We start from the raw sequence: 14498 nt of genomic DNA, 5'->3' as shown, positions 1-14498 counted from the left end.
CGCAAAGGCTGCAAACACGGTCCACGAGAAAGCACGCTTTGCTCCAATGCACTTTGGTGTGTGGTCAGATTTAGTCTGCTATTGAAACTGCAGTGCAGCTCTGCTGTGAGCAGAGCACCCAAAAATACAGGTCACTCGGAAAGGTTCCCCTCCACGGAAATCTTTAGTAAAAGGCGAAAGATTTATGCGTCTATGAAGAGAAACTCGAGTTGTGTGCCCATGCGCTTGAGCATGTGCGCTCCCTGTGGTAAACCACTATACTCACAAAGGGTAATCTAGGGTGCCGATAAGATTTTCGTCTCCCCCTCACTCCAAATGGGAGGAGTAAAAGTTAAAAAGTCTCTTCCATCATCCATTCTCGCCTGCCACACAGGAGGCCTGGCTCTGATTCCCGGGCAAATGCAGGAACAGAGTTCTTTTAAGTAAGGGGTGTGTGTTTGCATGTGTGTGGGATTCTTTAAAATGAGCCTTGAAGGCCAAGCCTGATTTGCTAGAAGGAGCTCCAAACTTTGCATATTGACCCAACCCCCCTTTACCTGGATTTGACATGTAACAGTTACGCACCATTACTAAATCCAGGGCAATGTGAAGGCCGAAGTTCTCCCAGCCGAGCATTGGTGGTTCAGTGGTAGAATTCTCGCCTGCCACGCGGGAGACCCGGGTCCGATTCCCGGCCAATGCAGGAACGGAGTGCTTTTAATTAAGTTGTGTGTGTGCTTGCATGTGTGTAAGGTTCTTTAAAATGAAGCCTGATTTACTTGAAGGAGCTCCAACCTTTGCATACCGACCAACCCCCGTTCCCTGCCGAATCTTTTCAGAAACTCATTAGTCCGTCTATATTCGTCAAATGCCTATAAAACTTGTTCACTTTATCTATAGGTTGACGAAGTTTAGCAGTGGGCAATATACTCGTAAATGCGGTGTTAATTCCAAACGTTCTCCCTCCTTTCCGAGCATTGGTGGTTCAGTGGTAGAATTCTAGCAGTGGGCGATATGATCCACGTAAATGCGATGTTACTGCCACATGATTTCCCATCCTTTTTTTCATGTTCCCATTATGAAAAGTAAAAAAAAATAGTAATAATAGTAAAGTGGTCCAAATGAGGACCCCCTGTAATGTGTAGCATTCAAGATATTGGGAGACTCAATAAGATCAAGGCAGGTTGATTTGTTTTTTTCATGGAGTAGTGGCTCCTTATGCTGATGTCGGTGAAGTCAAGTCGGCTGGGGGCGAAGCACAGCGGGTACAGCTCCTCGTTAGTATAGTGGACAGTATCTCCGCCTGTCACGCGGAAGACCGGGGTTCGATTCCCCGACGGGGAGACCCAGCTCTTTGCTGCTGCTGAACGACTCATCCAAAAGATTTTGGTGCTGACAGAGGTCACAGAAGGAGTTCTGCTTCAACGTCAGCCAGAGCCAAAACAAATGCGTTGGCCGGGAATCGAACCCGGGTCAACTGCTTGGAAGGCAGCTATGCTCACCACTATACCACCAACGCAAGTTCCCGACTCCAGCTTTTAGCCATCTCAAAAGAATGCTTGAAATGCACAAGTCACTGATAGGGCAAAAGGAGCTGAAGCCATCTTTGTTTGTATCCCGTCATGTACGAGAGAGTGCTGTCTTTCCATGCGGGCTAAAGAAATCTGGAGCTGCGACGCAGAAAGCGCAAAGGCCGCAAGTACAGAACGTGGTGAGGCGCGCTTCGTTCCACCGCCCATTGGCTGGTGGCCAGTTTTACTCTTGACACTCCAATACAGCTCTGTTGTGAGCAGAAAAGAATGCTGGAAGTACATAAGTCACTGACAGGGCCAAAGTAGCTGAAGCCCAAGGTTTGGATCCCATCATGTCATGAGAGTGCTGTCTTTCCATGCTGGCTGAAAAAAAATGTGAAGTTGCGACACAGGAAGCGCAAAGGCTGCAAACACGGTCCACGAGAATGCACGCTTTGCTCCAATGCACATTGGTGTGTGGTCAGATTTAGTCTGCTATTGAAACTGCAGTGCAGCTCTGCTGTGAGCAGAGCACCCAAAAATACAGGTCACTCGGAAAGGTTCCCCTCCACGGAAATCTTTAGTAAAAGGCGAAAGATTTATGCGTCTATGAAGAGAAACTCGAGTTGTGTGCCCGTGCGCTTGAGCATGTGCGCTCCCTGTGGTAAACCACTATACTCACAAAGGGTAATCTAGGGTGCCGATAAGATTTTCATCTCCCCCTCACTCCAAATGGGAGGAGTAAAAGTTAAAAAGTCTCTTCCATCATCCATTCTCGCCTGCCACACAGGAGGCCTGGCTCTGATTCCCGGGCAAATGCAGGAACAGAGTTCTTTTAAGTAAGGGGTGTGTGTTTGCATGTGTGTGGGATTCTTTAAAATGAGCCTTGAAGGCCAAGCCTGATTTGCTAGAAGGAGCTCCAAACTTTGCATATTGACCCAACCCCCCTTTACCTGGATTTGACGTGTAACAGTTACGCACCATTACTAAATCCAGGGCAATGTGAAGGCCGAAAGTCTCCCAGCCGAGCATTGGTGGTTCAGTGGTAGAATTCTCGCCTGCCACGCGGGAGACCCGGGTCCGATTCCCGGCCAATGCAGGAACGGAGTGCTTTTAATTAAGTTGTGTGTGTGCTTGCATGTGTGTAAGGTTCTTTAAAATGAAGCCTGATTTACTTGAAGGAGCTCCAACCTTTGCATACCGACCAACCCCCGTTCCCTGCCGAATCTTTTCAGAAACTCATTAGTCCGTCTATATTCGTCAAATGCCTATAAAACTTGTTCACTTTATCTATAGGTTGACGAAGTTTAGCAGTGGGCAATATACTCGTAAATGCGGTGTTAATTCCAAACGTTCTCCCTCCTTTCCGAGCATTGGTGGTTCAGTGGTAGAATTCTAGCAGTGGGCGATATGATCCACGTAAATGCGATGTTACTGCCACAAGATTTCCCATCCTTTTTTTCATGTTCCCATTATGAAAAGTAAAAAAAAATAGTAATAATAGTAAAGTGGTCCAAATGAGGACCCCCTGTAATGTGTAGCATTCAAGATATTGGGAGACTCAATAAGATCAAGGCAGGTTGATTTGTTTTTTTCATGGAGTAGTGGCTCCTTATGCTGATGTCGGTGAAGTCAAGTCGGCTGGGGGCGAAGCACAGCGGGTACAGCTCCTCGTTAGTATAGTGGACAGTATCTCCGCCTGTCACGCGGAAGACCGGGGTTCGATTCCCCGACGGGGAGACCCAGCTCTTTGCTGCTGCTGAACGACTCATCCAAAAGATTTTGGTGCTGACAGAGGTCACAGAAGGAGTTCTGCTTCAACGTCAGCCAGAGCCAAAACAAATGCGTTGGCCGGGAATCGAACCCGGGTCAACTGCTTGGAAGGCAGCTATGCTCACCACTATACCACCAACGCAAGTTCCCGACTCCAGCTTTTAGCCATCTCAAAAGAATGCTTGAAATGCACAAGTCACTGATAGGGCAAAAGGAGCTGAAGCCATCTTTGTTTGTATCCCGTCATGTACGAGAGAGTGCTGTCTTTCCATGCGGGCTAAAGAAATCTGGAGCTGCGACCCAGAAAGCGCAAAGGCCGCAAGTACAGAACGTGGTGAGGCGCGCTTCGTTCCACCGCCCATTGGCTGGTGGCCAGTTTTACTCTTGACACTCCAATACAGCTCTGTTGTGAGCAGAAAAGAATGCTGGAAGTACATAAGTCACTGACAGGGCCAAAGTAGCTGAAGCCCAAGGTTTGGATCCCATCATGTCATGAGAGTGCTGTCTTTCCATGCTGGCTGAAAAAAAATGTGAAGTTGCGACACAGGAAGCGCAAAGGCTGCAAACACGGTCCACGAGAAAGCACGCTTTGCTCCAATGCACTTTGGTGTGTGGTCAGATTTAGTCTGCTATTGAAACTGCAGTGCAGCTCTGCTGTGAGCAGAGCACCCAAAAATACAGGTCACTCGGAAAGGTTCCCCTCCACGGAAATCTTTAGTAAAAGGCGAAAGATTTATGCGTCTATGAAGAGAAACTCGAGTTGTGTGCCCATGCGCTTGAGCATGTGCGCTCCCTGTGGTAAACCACTATACTCACAAAGGGTAATCTAGGGTGCCGATAAGATTTTCATCTCTTCCTCACTCCAAATGGGAGGAGTAAAAGTTAAAAAGTCTCTTCCATCATCCATTCTCGCCTGCCACACAGGAGGCCTGGCTCTGATTCCCGGGCAAATGCAGGAACAGAGTTCTTTTAAGTAAGGGGTGTGTGTTTGCATGTGTGTGGGATTCTTTAAAATGAGCCTTGAAGGCCAAGCCTGATTTGCTAGAAGGAGCTCCAAACTTTGCATATTGACCCAACCCCCCTTTACCTGGATTTGACGTGTAACAGTTACGCACCATTACTAAATCCAGGGCAATGTGAAGGCCGAAAGTCTCCCAGCCGAGCATTGGTGGTTCAGTGGTAGTATTCTCGCCTGCCACGCGGGAGACCCGGGTCCGATTCCCGGCCAATGTAGGAACGGAGTGCTTTTAATTAAGTTGTGTGTGTGCTTGCATGTGTGTAAGGTTCTTTAAAATGAAGCCTGATTTACTTGAAGGAGCTCCAACCTTTGCATACCGACCAACCCCCGTTCCCTGCCGAATCTTTTCAGAAACTCATTAGTCCGTCTATATTCGTCAAATGCCTATAAAACTTGTTCACTTTATCTATAGGTTGACGAAGTTTAGCAGTGGGCAATATACTCGTAAATGCGGTGTTAATTCCAAACGTTCTCCCTCCTTTCCGAGCATTGGTGGTTCAGTGGTAGAATTCTAGCAGTGGGCGATATGATCCACGTAAATGCGATGTTACTGCCACAAGATTTCCCATCCTTTTTTTCATGTTCCCATTATGAAAAGTAAAAAAAAATAGTAATAATAGTAAAGTGGTCCAAATGAGGACCCCCTGTAATGTGTAGCATTCAAGATATTGGGAGACTCAATAAGATCAAGGCAGGTTGATTTGTTTTTTTCATGGAGTAGTGGCTCCTTTTGCTGATGTCGGTGAAGTCAAGTCGGCTGGGGGCGAAGCACAGCGGGTACAGCTCCTCGTTAGTATAGTGGACAGTATCTCCGCCTGTCACGCGGAAGACCGGGGTTCGATTCCCCGACGGGGAGACCCAGCTCTTTGCTGCTGCTGAACGACTCATCCAAAAGATTTTGGTGCTGACAGAGGTCACAGAAGGAGTTCTGCTTCAACGTCAGCCAGAGCCAAAACAAATGCGTTGGCCGGGAATCGAACCCGGGTCAACTGCTTGGAAGGCAGCTATGCTCACCACTATACCACCAACGCAAGTTCCCGACTCCTGCTTTTAGCCATCTGAAAAGAATGCTTGAAATGCACAAGTCACTGATAGGGCAAAAGGAGCTGAAGCCATCTTTGTTTGTATCCCGTCATGTACGAGAGAGTGCTGTCTTTCCATGCGGGCTAAAGAAATCTGGAGCTGCGACCCAGAAAGCGCAAAGGCCGCAAGTACAGAACGTGGTGAGGCGCGCTTCGTTCCACCGCCCATTGGCTGGTGGCCAGTTTTACTCTTGACACTCCAATACAGCTCTGTTGTGAGCAGAAAAGAATGCTGGAAGTACATAAGTCACTGACAGGGCCAAAGTAGCTGAAGCCCAAGGTTTGGATCCCATCATGTCATGAGAGTGCTGTCTTTCCATGCTGGCTGAAAAAAAATGTGAAGTTGCGACACAGGAAGCGCAAAGGCTGCAAACACGGTCCACGAGAAAGCACGCTTTGCTCCAATGCACTTTGGTGTGTGGTCAGATTTAGTCTGCTATTGAAACTGCAGTGCAGCTCTGCTGTGAGCAGAGCACCCAAAAATACAGGTCACTCGGAAAGGTTCCCCTCCACGGAAATCTTTAGTAAAAGGCGAAAGATTTATGCGTCTATGAAGAGAAACTCGAGTTGTGTGCCCATGCGCTTGAGCATGTGCGCTCCCTGTGGTAAACCACTATACCCACAAAGGGTAATCTAGGGTGCCGATAAGATTTTCATCTCTTCCTCACTCCAAATGGGAGGAGTAAAAGTTAAAAAGTCTCTTCCATCATCCATTCTCGCCTGCCACACAGGAGGCCTGGCTCTGATTCCCGGGCAAATGCAGGAACAGAGTTCTTTTAAGTAAGGGGTGTGTGTTTGCATGTGTGTGGGATTCTTTAAAATGAGCCTTGAAGGCCAAGCCTGATTTGCTAGAAGGAGCTCCAAACTTTGCATATTGACCCAACCCCCCTTTACCTGGATTTGACGTGTAACAGTTACGCACCATTACTAAATCCAGGGCAATGTGAAGGCCGAAAGTCTCCCAGCCGAGCATTGGTGGTTCAGTGGTAGAATTCTCGCCTGCCACGCGGGAGACCCGGGTCCGATTCCCGGCCAATGCAGGAACGGAGTGCTTTTAATTAAGTTGTGTGTGTGCTTGCATGTGTGTAAGGTTCTTTAAAATGAAGCCTGATTTACTTGAAGAAGCTCCAACCTTTGCATACCGACCAACCCCCGTTCCCTGCCGAATCTTTTCAGAAACTCATTAGTCCGTCTATATTCGTCAAATGCCTATAAAACTTGTTCACTTTATCTATAGGTTGACGAAGTTTAGCAGTGGGCAATATACTCGTAAATGCGGTGTTAATTCCAAACGTTCTCCCTCCTTTCCGAGCATTGGTGGTTCAGTGGTAGAATTCTAGCAGTGGGTGATATGATCCACGTAAATGCGATGTTACTGCCACAAGATTTCCCATCCTTTTTTTCATGTTCCCATTATGAAAAGTAAAAAAAAATAGTAATAATAGTAAAGTGGTCCAAATGAGGACCCCCTGTAATGTGTAGCATTCAAGATATTGGGAGACTCAATAAGATCAAGGCAGGTTGATTTGTTTTTTTCATGGAGTAGTGGCTCCTTATGCTGATGTCGGTGAAGTCAAGTCGGCTGGGGGCGAAGCACAGCGGGTACAGCTCCTCGTTAGTATAGTGGACAGTATCTCCGCCTGTCACACGGAAGACCGGGGTTCGATTCCCCGACGGGGAGACCCAGCTCTTTGCTGCTGCTGAACGACTCATCCAAAAGATTTTGGTGCTGACAGAGGTCACAGAAGGAGTTCTGCTTCAACGTCAGCCAGAGCCAAAACAAATGCGTTGGCCGGGAATCGAACCCGGGTCAACTGCTTGGAAGGCAGCTATGCTCACCACTATACCACCAACGCAAGTTCCCGACTCCAGCTTTTAGCCATCTCAAAAGAATGCTTGAAATGCACAAGTCACTGATAGGGCAAAAGGAGCTGAAGCCATCTTTGTTTGTATCCCGTCATGTACGAGAGAGTGCTGTCTTTCCATGCGGGCTAAAGAAATCTGGAGCTGCGACGCAGAAAGCGCAAAGGCCGCAAGTACAGAACGTGGTGAGGCGCGCTTCGTTCCACCGCCCATTGGCTGGTGGCCAGTTTTACTCTTGACACTCCAATACAGCTCTGTTGTGAGCTGAAAAGAATGCTGGAAGTACATAAATCACTGACAGGGCCAAAGTAGCTGAAGCCCAAGGTTTGGATCCCATCATGTCATGAGAGTGCTGTCTTTCCATGCTGGCTGAAAAAAAATGTGAAGTTGCGACACAGGAAGCGCAAAGGCTGCAAACACGGTCCACGAGAAAGCACGCTTTGCTCCAATGCACATTGGTGTGTGGTCAGATTTAGTCTGCTATTGAAACTGCAGTGCAGCTTTGCTGTGAGCAGAGCACCCAAAAATACAGGTCACTCAGAAAGGTTCCCCTCCACGGAAATCTTTAGTAAAAGGCGAAAGATTTATGCGTCTATGAAGAGAAACTCGAGTTGTGTGCCCATGCGCTTGAGCATGTGCGCTCCCTGTGGTAAACCACTATACTCACAAAGGGTAATCTAGGGTGCCGATAAGATTTTCGTCTCCCCCTCACTCCAAATGGGAGGAGTAAAAGTTAAAAAGTCTCTTCCATCATCCATTCTCGCCTGCCACACAGGAGGCCTGGCTCTGATTCCCGGGCAAATGCAGGAACAGAGTTCTTTTAAGTAAGGGGTGTGTGTTTGCATGTGTGTGGGATTCTTTAAAATGAGCCTTGAAGGCCAAGCCTGATTTGCTAGAAGGAGCTCCAAACTTTGCATATTGACCCAACCCCCCTTTACCTGGATTTGACGTGTAGCAGTTACGCACCATTACTAAATCCAGGGCAATGTGAAGGCCGAAGTTCTCCCAGCCGAGCATTGGTGGTTCAGTGGTAGAATTCTCGCCTGCCATGCGGGAGACCCGGGTCCGATTCCCGGCCAATGTAGGAACGGAGTGCTTTTAATTAAGTTGTGTGTGTGCTTGCATGTGTGTAAGGTTCTTTAAAATGAAGCCTGATTTACTTGAAGGAGCTCCAACCTTTGCATACCGACCAACCCCCGTTCCCTGCCGAATCTTTTCAGAAACTCATTAGTCCGTCTATATTCGTCAAATGCCTATAAAACTTGTTCACTTTATCTATAGGTTGACGAAGTTTAGCAGTGGGCAATATACTCGTAAATGCGGTGTTAATTCCAAACGTTCTCCCTCCTTTCCGAGCATTGGTGGTTCAGTGGTAGAATTCTAGCAGTGGGCGATATGATCCACGTAAATGCGATGTTACTGCCACAAGATTTCCCATCCTTTTTTTCATGTTCCCATTATGAAAAGTAAAAAAAAATAGTAATAATAGTAAAGTGGTCCAAATGAGGACCCCCTGTAATGTGTAGCATTCAAGATATTGGGAGACTCAATAAGATCAAGGCAGGTTGATTTGTTTTTTTCATGGAGTAGTGGCTCCTTATGCTGATGTCGGTGAAGTCAAGTCGGCTGGGGGCGAAGCACAGCGGGTACAGCTCCTCGTTAGTATAGTGGACAGTATCTCCGCCTGTCACGCGGAAGACCGGGGTTCGATTCCCCGACGGGGAGACCCAGCTCTTTGCTGCTGCTGAACGACTCATCCAAAAGATTTTGGTGCTGACAGAGGTCACAGAAGGAGTTCTGCTTCAACGTCAGCCAGAGCCAAAACAAATGCGTTGGCCGGGAATCGAACCCGGGTCAACTGCTTGGAAGGCAGCTATGCTCACCACTATACCACCAACGCAAGTTCCCGACTCCTGCTTTTAGCCATCTGAAAAGAATGCTTGAAATGCACAAGTCACTGATAGGGCAAAAGGAGCTGAAGCCATCTTTGTTTGTATCCCGTCATGTACGAGAGAGTGCTGTCTTTCCATGCGGGCTAAAGAAATCTGGAGCTGCGACCCAGAAAGCGCAAAGGCCGCAAGTACAGAACGTGGTGAGGCGCGCTTCGTTCCACCGCCCATTGGCTGGTGGCCAGTTTTACTCTTGACACTCCAATACAGCTCTGTTGTGAGCAGAAAAGAATGCTGGAAGTACATAAGTCACTGACAGGGCCAAAGTAGCTGAAGCCCAAGGTTTGGATCCCATCATGTCATGAGAGTGCTGTCTTTCCATGCTGGCTGAAAAAAAATGTGAAGTTGCGACACAGGAAGCGCAAAGGCTGCAAACACGGTCCACGAGAAAGCACGCTTTGCTCCAATGCACTTTGGTGTGTGGTCAGATTTAGTCTGCTATTGAAACTGCAGTGCAGCTCTGCTGTGAGCAGAGCACCCAAAAATACAGGTCACTCGGAAAGGTTCCCCTCCACGGAAATCTTTAGTAAAAGGCGAAAGATTTATGCGTCTATGAAGAGAAACTCGAGTTGTGTGCCCATGCGCTTGAGCATGTGCGCTCCCTGTGGTAAACCACTATACCCACAAAGGGTAATCTAGGGTGCCGATAAGATTTTCATCTCTTCCTCACTCCAAATGGGAGGAGTAAAAGTTAAAAAGTCTCTTCCATCATCCATTCTCGCCTGCCACACAGGAGGCCTGGCTCTGATTCCCGGGCAAATGCAGGAACAGAGTTCTTTTAAGTAAGGGGTGTGTGTTTGCATGTGTGTGGGATTCTTTAAAATGAGCCTTGAAGGCCAAGCCTGATTTGCTAGAAGGAGCTCCAAACTTTGCATATTGACCCAACCCCCCTTTACCTGGATTTGACGTGTAACAGTTACGCACCATGACTAAATCCAGGGCAATGTGAAGGCCGAAAGTCTCCCAGCCGAGCATTGGTGGTTCAGTGGTAGTATTCTCGCCTGCCACGCGGGAGACCCGGGTCCGATTCCCGGCCAATGCAGGAACGGAGTGCTTTTAATTAAGTTGTGTGTGTGCTTGCATGTGTGTAAGGTTCTTTAAAATGAAGCCTGATTTACTTGAAGGAGCTCCAACCTTTGCATACCGACCAACCCCCGTTCCCTGCCGAATCTTTTCAGAAACTCATTAGTCCGTCTATATTTGTCAAATGCCTATAAAACTTGTTCACTTTATCTATAGGTTGACGAAGTTTAGCAGTGGGCAATATACTCGTAAATGCGGTGTTAATTCCAAACGTTCTCCCTCCTTTCCGAGCATTGGTGGTTCAGTGGTAGAATTCTAGCAGTGGGCGATATGATCCACGTAAATGCGATGTTACTGCCACATGATTTCCCATCCTTTTTTTCATGTTCCCATTATGAAAAGTAAAAAAAATAGTAATAATAGTAAAGTGGTCCAAATGAGGACCCCCTGTAATGTGTAGCATTCAAGATATTGGGAGACTCAATAAGATCAAGGCAGGTTGATTTGTTTTTTTCATGGAGTAGTGGCTCCTTATGCTGATGTCGGTGAAGTCAAGTCGGCTGGGGGCGAAGCACAGCGGGTACAGCTCCTCGTTAGTATAGTGGACAGTATCTCCGCCTGTCACACGGAAGACCGGGGTTCGATTCCCCGACGGGGAGACCCAGCTCTTTGCTGCTGCTGAACGACTCATCCAAAAGATTTTGGTGCTGACAGAGGTCACAGAAGGAGTTCTGCTTCAACGTCAGCCAGAGCCAAAACAAATGCGTTGGCCGGGAATCGAACCCGGGTCAACTGCTTGGAAGGCAGCTATGCTCACCACTATACCACCAACGCAAGTTCCCGACTCCAGCTTTTAGCCATCTCAAAAGAATGCTTGAAATGCACAAGTCACTGATAGGGCAAAAGGAGCTGAAGCCATCTTTGTTTGTATCCCGTCATGTACGAGAGAGTGCTGTCTTTCCATGCGGGCTAAAGAAATCTGGAGCTGCGACGCAGAAAGCGCAAAGGCCGCAAGTACAGAACGTGGTGAGGCGCGCTTCGTTCCACCGCCCATTGGCTGGTGGCCAGTTTTACTCTTGACACTCCAATACAGCTCTGTTGTGAGCTGAAAAGAATGCTGGAAGTACATAAATCACTGACAGGGCCAAAGTAGCTGAAGCCCAAGGTTTGGATCCCATCATGTCATGAGAGTGCTGTCTTTCCATGCTGGCTGAAAAAAAATGTGAAGTTGCGACACAGGAAGCGCAAAGGCTGCAAACACGGTCCACGAGAAAGCACGCTTTGCTCCAATGCACATTGGTGTGTGGTCAGATTTAGTCTGCTATTGAAACTGCAGTGCAGCTTTGCTGTGAGCAGAGCACCCAAAAATACAGGTCACTCAGAAAGGTTCCCCTCCACGGAAATCTTTAGTAAAAGGCGAAAGATTTATGCGTCTATGAAGAGAAACTCGAGTTGTGTGCCCATGCGCTTGAGCATGTGCGCTCCCTGTGGTAAACCACTATACTCACAAAGGGTAATCTAGGGTGCCGATAAGATTTTCGTCTCCCCCTCACTCCAAATGGGAGGAGTAAAAGTTAAAAAGTCTCTTCCATCATCCATTCTCGCCTGCCACACAGGAGGCCTGGCTCTGATTCCCGGGCAAATGCAGGAACAGAGTTCTTTTAAGTAAGGGGTGTGTGTTTGCATGTGTGTGGGATTCTTTAAAATGAGCCTTGAAGGCCAAGCCTGATTTGCTAGAAGGAGCTCCAAACTTTGCATATTGACCCAACCCCCCTTTACCTGGATTTGACGTGTAGCAGTTACGCACCATTACTAAATCCAGGGCAATGTGAAGGCCGAAGTTCTCCCAGCCGAGCATTGGTGGTTCAGTGGTAGAATTCTCGCCTGCCATGCGGGAGACCCGGGTCCGATTCCCGGCCAATGTAGGAACGGAGTGCTTTTAATTAAGTTGTGTGTGTGCTTGCATGTGTGTAAGGTTCTTTAAAATGAAGCCTGATTTACTTGAAGGAGCTCCAACCTTTGCATACCGACCAACCCCCGTTCCCTGCCGAATCTTTTCAGAAACTCATTAGTCCGTCTATATTCGTCACATGCCTATAAAACTTGTTCACTTTATCTATAGGTTGACGAAGTTTAGCAGTGGGCAATATACTCGTAAATGCGGTGTTAATTCCAAACGTTCTCCCTCCTTTCCGAGCATTGGTGGTTCAGTGGTAGAATTCTAGCAGTGGGCGATATGATCCACGTAAATGCGATGTTACTGCCACAAGATTTCCCATCCTTTTTTTCATGTTCCCATTATGAAAAGTAAAAAAAAATAGTAATAATAGTAAAGTGGTCCAAATGAGGACCCCCTGTAATGTGTAGCATTCAAGATATTGGGAGACTCAATAAGATCAAGGCAGGTTGATTTGTTTTTTTCATGGAGTAGTGGCTCCTTATGCTGATGTCGGTGAAGTCAAGTCGGCTGGGGGCGAAGCACAGCGGGTACAGCTCCTCGTTAGTATAGTGGACAGTATCTCCGCCTGTCACACGGAAGACCGGGGTTCGATTCCCCGACGGGGAGACCCAGCTCTTTGCTGCTGCTGAACGACTCATCCAAAAGATTTTGGTGCTGACAGAGGTCACAGAAGGAGTTCTGCTTCAACGTCAGCCAGAGCCAAAACAAATGCGTTGGCCGGGAATCGAACCCGGGTCAACTGCTTGGAAGGCAGCTATGCTCACCACTATACCACCAACGCAAGTTCCCGACTCCAGCTTTTAGCCATCTCAAAAGAATGCTTGAAATGCACAAGTCACTGATAGGGCAAAAGGAGCTGAAGCCATCTTTGTTTGTATCCCGTCATGTACGAGAGAGTGCTGTCTTTCCATGCGGGCTAAAGAAATCTGGAGCTGCGACGCAGAAAGCGCAAAGGCCGCAAGTACAGAACGTGGTGAGGCGCGCTTCGTTCCACCGCCCATTGGCTGGTGGCCAGTTTTACTCTTGACACTCCAATACAGCTCTGTTGTGAGCTGAAAAGAATGCTGGAAGTACATAAGTCACTGACAGGGCCAAAGTAGCTGAAGCCCAAGGTTTGGATCCCATCATGTCATGAGAGTGCTGTCTTTCCATGCTGGCTGAAAAAAAATGTGAAGTTGCGACACAGGAAGCGCAAAGGCTGCAAACACGGTCCACGAGAAAGCACGCTTTGCTCCAATGCACATTGGTGTGTGGTCAGATTTAGTCTGCTATTGAAACTGCAGTGCAGCTCTGCTGTGAGCAGAGCACCCAAAAATACAGGTCACTCGGAAAGGTTCCCCTCCACGGAAATCTTTAGTAAAAGGCGAAAGATTTATGCGTCTATGAAGAGAAACTCGAGTTGTGTGCCCATGCGCTTGAGCATGTGCGCTCCCTGTGGTAAACCACTATACTCACAAAGGGTAATCTAGGGTGCCGATAAGATTTTCATCTCTTCCTCACTCCAAATGGGAGGAGTAAAAGTTAAAAAGTCTCTTCCATCATCCATTCTCGCCAGCCACACAGGAGGCCTGGCTCTGATTCCCGGGCAAATGCAGGAACAGAGTTCTTTTAAGTAAGGGGTGTGTGTTTGCATGTGTGTGGGATTCTTTAAAATGAGCCTTGAAGGCCAAGCCTGATTTTCTAGAAGGAGCTCCAAACTTTGCATATTGACCCAACCCCCCTTTACCTGGATTTGACGTGTAACAGTTACGCACCATTACTAAATCCAGGGCAATGTGAAGGCCGAAAGTCTCCCAGCCGAGCATTGGTGGTTCAGTGGTAGTATTCTCGCCTGCCACGCGGGAGACCCGGGTCCGATTCCCGGCCAATGCAGGAACGGAGTGCTTTTAATTAAGTTGTGTGTGTGCTTGCATGTGTGTAAGGTTCTTTAAAATGAAGCCTGATTTACTTGAAGGAGCTCCAACCTTTGCATACCGACCAACCCCCGTTCCCTGCCGAATCTTTTCAGAAACTCATTAGTCCGTCTATATTCGTCAAATGCCTATAAAACTTGTTCACTTTATCTATAGGTTGACGAAGTTTAGCAGTGGGCAATATACTCGTAAATGCGGTGTTAATTCCAAACGTTCTCCCTCCTTTCTGAGCATTGGTGGTTCAGTGGTAGAATTCTAGCAGTGGGCGATATGATCCACGTAAATGCGATGTTACTGCCACATGATTTCCCATCCTTTTTTTCATGTTCCCATTATGAAAAGTAAAAAAAAATAGTAATAATAGTAAAGTGGTCCAAATGAGGACCCCCTGTAATGTGTAGCATTCAAGATATTGGGAGACTCAATA

The 14498-nt window shown here is 47.6% G+C and overlaps 22 non-coding genes across 22 annotated transcripts; 7 read left to right on the top strand and 15 right to left on the bottom strand.

The window, feature by feature from the left end:
- Positions 1-96: 96 nt before the first annotated feature.
- LOC141287529 (U5 spliceosomal RNA) lies at positions 97-212 on the bottom strand. The gene has a single exon (XR_012339485.1). It is a non-coding gene; the product is annotated as a U5 spliceosomal RNA (small nuclear RNA).
- Positions 213-611: 399 nt separating this feature from the next.
- Positions 612-682, top strand: trnag-gcc (transfer RNA glycine (anticodon GCC)). The gene has a single exon. It is a non-coding gene; the product is annotated as a tRNA-Gly (tRNA).
- Positions 683-1251: 569 nt separating this feature from the next.
- Positions 1252-1323, top strand: trnad-guc (transfer RNA aspartic acid (anticodon GUC)). The gene has a single exon. It is a non-coding gene; the product is annotated as a tRNA-Asp (tRNA).
- Positions 1324-1426: 103 nt separating this feature from the next.
- Positions 1427-1498, bottom strand: trnag-ucc (transfer RNA glycine (anticodon UCC)). Its single transcript has one exon. It is a non-coding gene; the product is annotated as a tRNA-Gly (tRNA).
- Positions 1499-2003: 505 nt separating this feature from the next.
- On the bottom strand, positions 2004-2119 carry LOC141287521 (U5 spliceosomal RNA). Its single transcript, XR_012339484.1, has one exon. It is a non-coding gene; the product is annotated as a U5 spliceosomal RNA (small nuclear RNA).
- A 399-nt stretch (positions 2120-2518) lies between these two features.
- On the top strand, positions 2519-2589 carry trnag-gcc (transfer RNA glycine (anticodon GCC)). Its single transcript has one exon. It is a non-coding gene; the product is annotated as a tRNA-Gly (tRNA).
- A 569-nt stretch (positions 2590-3158) lies between these two features.
- trnad-guc (transfer RNA aspartic acid (anticodon GUC)) lies at positions 3159-3230 on the top strand. Its single transcript has one exon. It is a non-coding gene; the product is annotated as a tRNA-Asp (tRNA).
- Positions 3231-3333: 103 nt separating this feature from the next.
- On the bottom strand, positions 3334-3405 carry trnag-ucc (transfer RNA glycine (anticodon UCC)). Its single transcript has one exon. It is a non-coding gene; the product is annotated as a tRNA-Gly (tRNA).
- Positions 3406-3910: 505 nt separating this feature from the next.
- LOC141287516 (U5 spliceosomal RNA) lies at positions 3911-4026 on the bottom strand. The gene has a single exon (XR_012339482.1). It is a non-coding gene; the product is annotated as a U5 spliceosomal RNA (small nuclear RNA).
- Positions 4027-5065: 1039 nt separating this feature from the next.
- On the top strand, positions 5066-5137 carry trnad-guc (transfer RNA aspartic acid (anticodon GUC)). Its single transcript has one exon. It is a non-coding gene; the product is annotated as a tRNA-Asp (tRNA).
- Positions 5138-5240: 103 nt separating this feature from the next.
- trnag-ucc (transfer RNA glycine (anticodon UCC)) lies at positions 5241-5312 on the bottom strand. Its single transcript has one exon. It is a non-coding gene; the product is annotated as a tRNA-Gly (tRNA).
- A 505-nt stretch (positions 5313-5817) lies between these two features.
- LOC141287509 (U5 spliceosomal RNA) lies at positions 5818-5933 on the bottom strand. Its single transcript, XR_012339481.1, has one exon. It is a non-coding gene; the product is annotated as a U5 spliceosomal RNA (small nuclear RNA).
- A 399-nt stretch (positions 5934-6332) lies between these two features.
- Positions 6333-6403, top strand: trnag-gcc (transfer RNA glycine (anticodon GCC)). Its single transcript has one exon. It is a non-coding gene; the product is annotated as a tRNA-Gly (tRNA).
- Positions 6404-7147: 744 nt separating this feature from the next.
- trnag-ucc (transfer RNA glycine (anticodon UCC)) lies at positions 7148-7219 on the bottom strand. The gene has a single exon. It is a non-coding gene; the product is annotated as a tRNA-Gly (tRNA).
- Positions 7220-7724: 505 nt separating this feature from the next.
- Positions 7725-7840, bottom strand: LOC141288655 (U5 spliceosomal RNA). The gene has a single exon (XR_012339716.1). It is a non-coding gene; the product is annotated as a U5 spliceosomal RNA (small nuclear RNA).
- A 1039-nt stretch (positions 7841-8879) lies between these two features.
- trnad-guc (transfer RNA aspartic acid (anticodon GUC)) lies at positions 8880-8951 on the top strand. The gene has a single exon. It is a non-coding gene; the product is annotated as a tRNA-Asp (tRNA).
- A 103-nt stretch (positions 8952-9054) lies between these two features.
- trnag-ucc (transfer RNA glycine (anticodon UCC)) lies at positions 9055-9126 on the bottom strand. The gene has a single exon. It is a non-coding gene; the product is annotated as a tRNA-Gly (tRNA).
- Positions 9127-9631: 505 nt separating this feature from the next.
- Positions 9632-9747, bottom strand: LOC141287502 (U5 spliceosomal RNA). Its single transcript, XR_012339480.1, has one exon. It is a non-coding gene; the product is annotated as a U5 spliceosomal RNA (small nuclear RNA).
- A 1213-nt stretch (positions 9748-10960) lies between these two features.
- On the bottom strand, positions 10961-11032 carry trnag-ucc (transfer RNA glycine (anticodon UCC)). Its single transcript has one exon. It is a non-coding gene; the product is annotated as a tRNA-Gly (tRNA).
- A 505-nt stretch (positions 11033-11537) lies between these two features.
- Positions 11538-11653, bottom strand: LOC141288647 (U5 spliceosomal RNA). Its single transcript, XR_012339715.1, has one exon. It is a non-coding gene; the product is annotated as a U5 spliceosomal RNA (small nuclear RNA).
- A 1214-nt stretch (positions 11654-12867) lies between these two features.
- Positions 12868-12939, bottom strand: trnag-ucc (transfer RNA glycine (anticodon UCC)). The gene has a single exon. It is a non-coding gene; the product is annotated as a tRNA-Gly (tRNA).
- Positions 12940-13444: 505 nt separating this feature from the next.
- LOC141287497 (U5 spliceosomal RNA) lies at positions 13445-13560 on the bottom strand. Its single transcript, XR_012339479.1, has one exon. It is a non-coding gene; the product is annotated as a U5 spliceosomal RNA (small nuclear RNA).
- Positions 13561-14498: the final 938 nt, after the last annotated feature.

Source organism: Garra rufa, chromosome 1 (assembly GCF_049309525.1).
Source record: "Garra rufa chromosome 1, GarRuf1.0, whole genome shotgun sequence".
In the NCBI taxonomy this organism is placed as follows: domain Eukaryota; kingdom Metazoa; phylum Chordata; class Actinopteri; order Cypriniformes; family Cyprinidae; genus Garra; species Garra rufa.
This window is presented reverse-complemented; position numbering and strand designations above follow the sequence as displayed.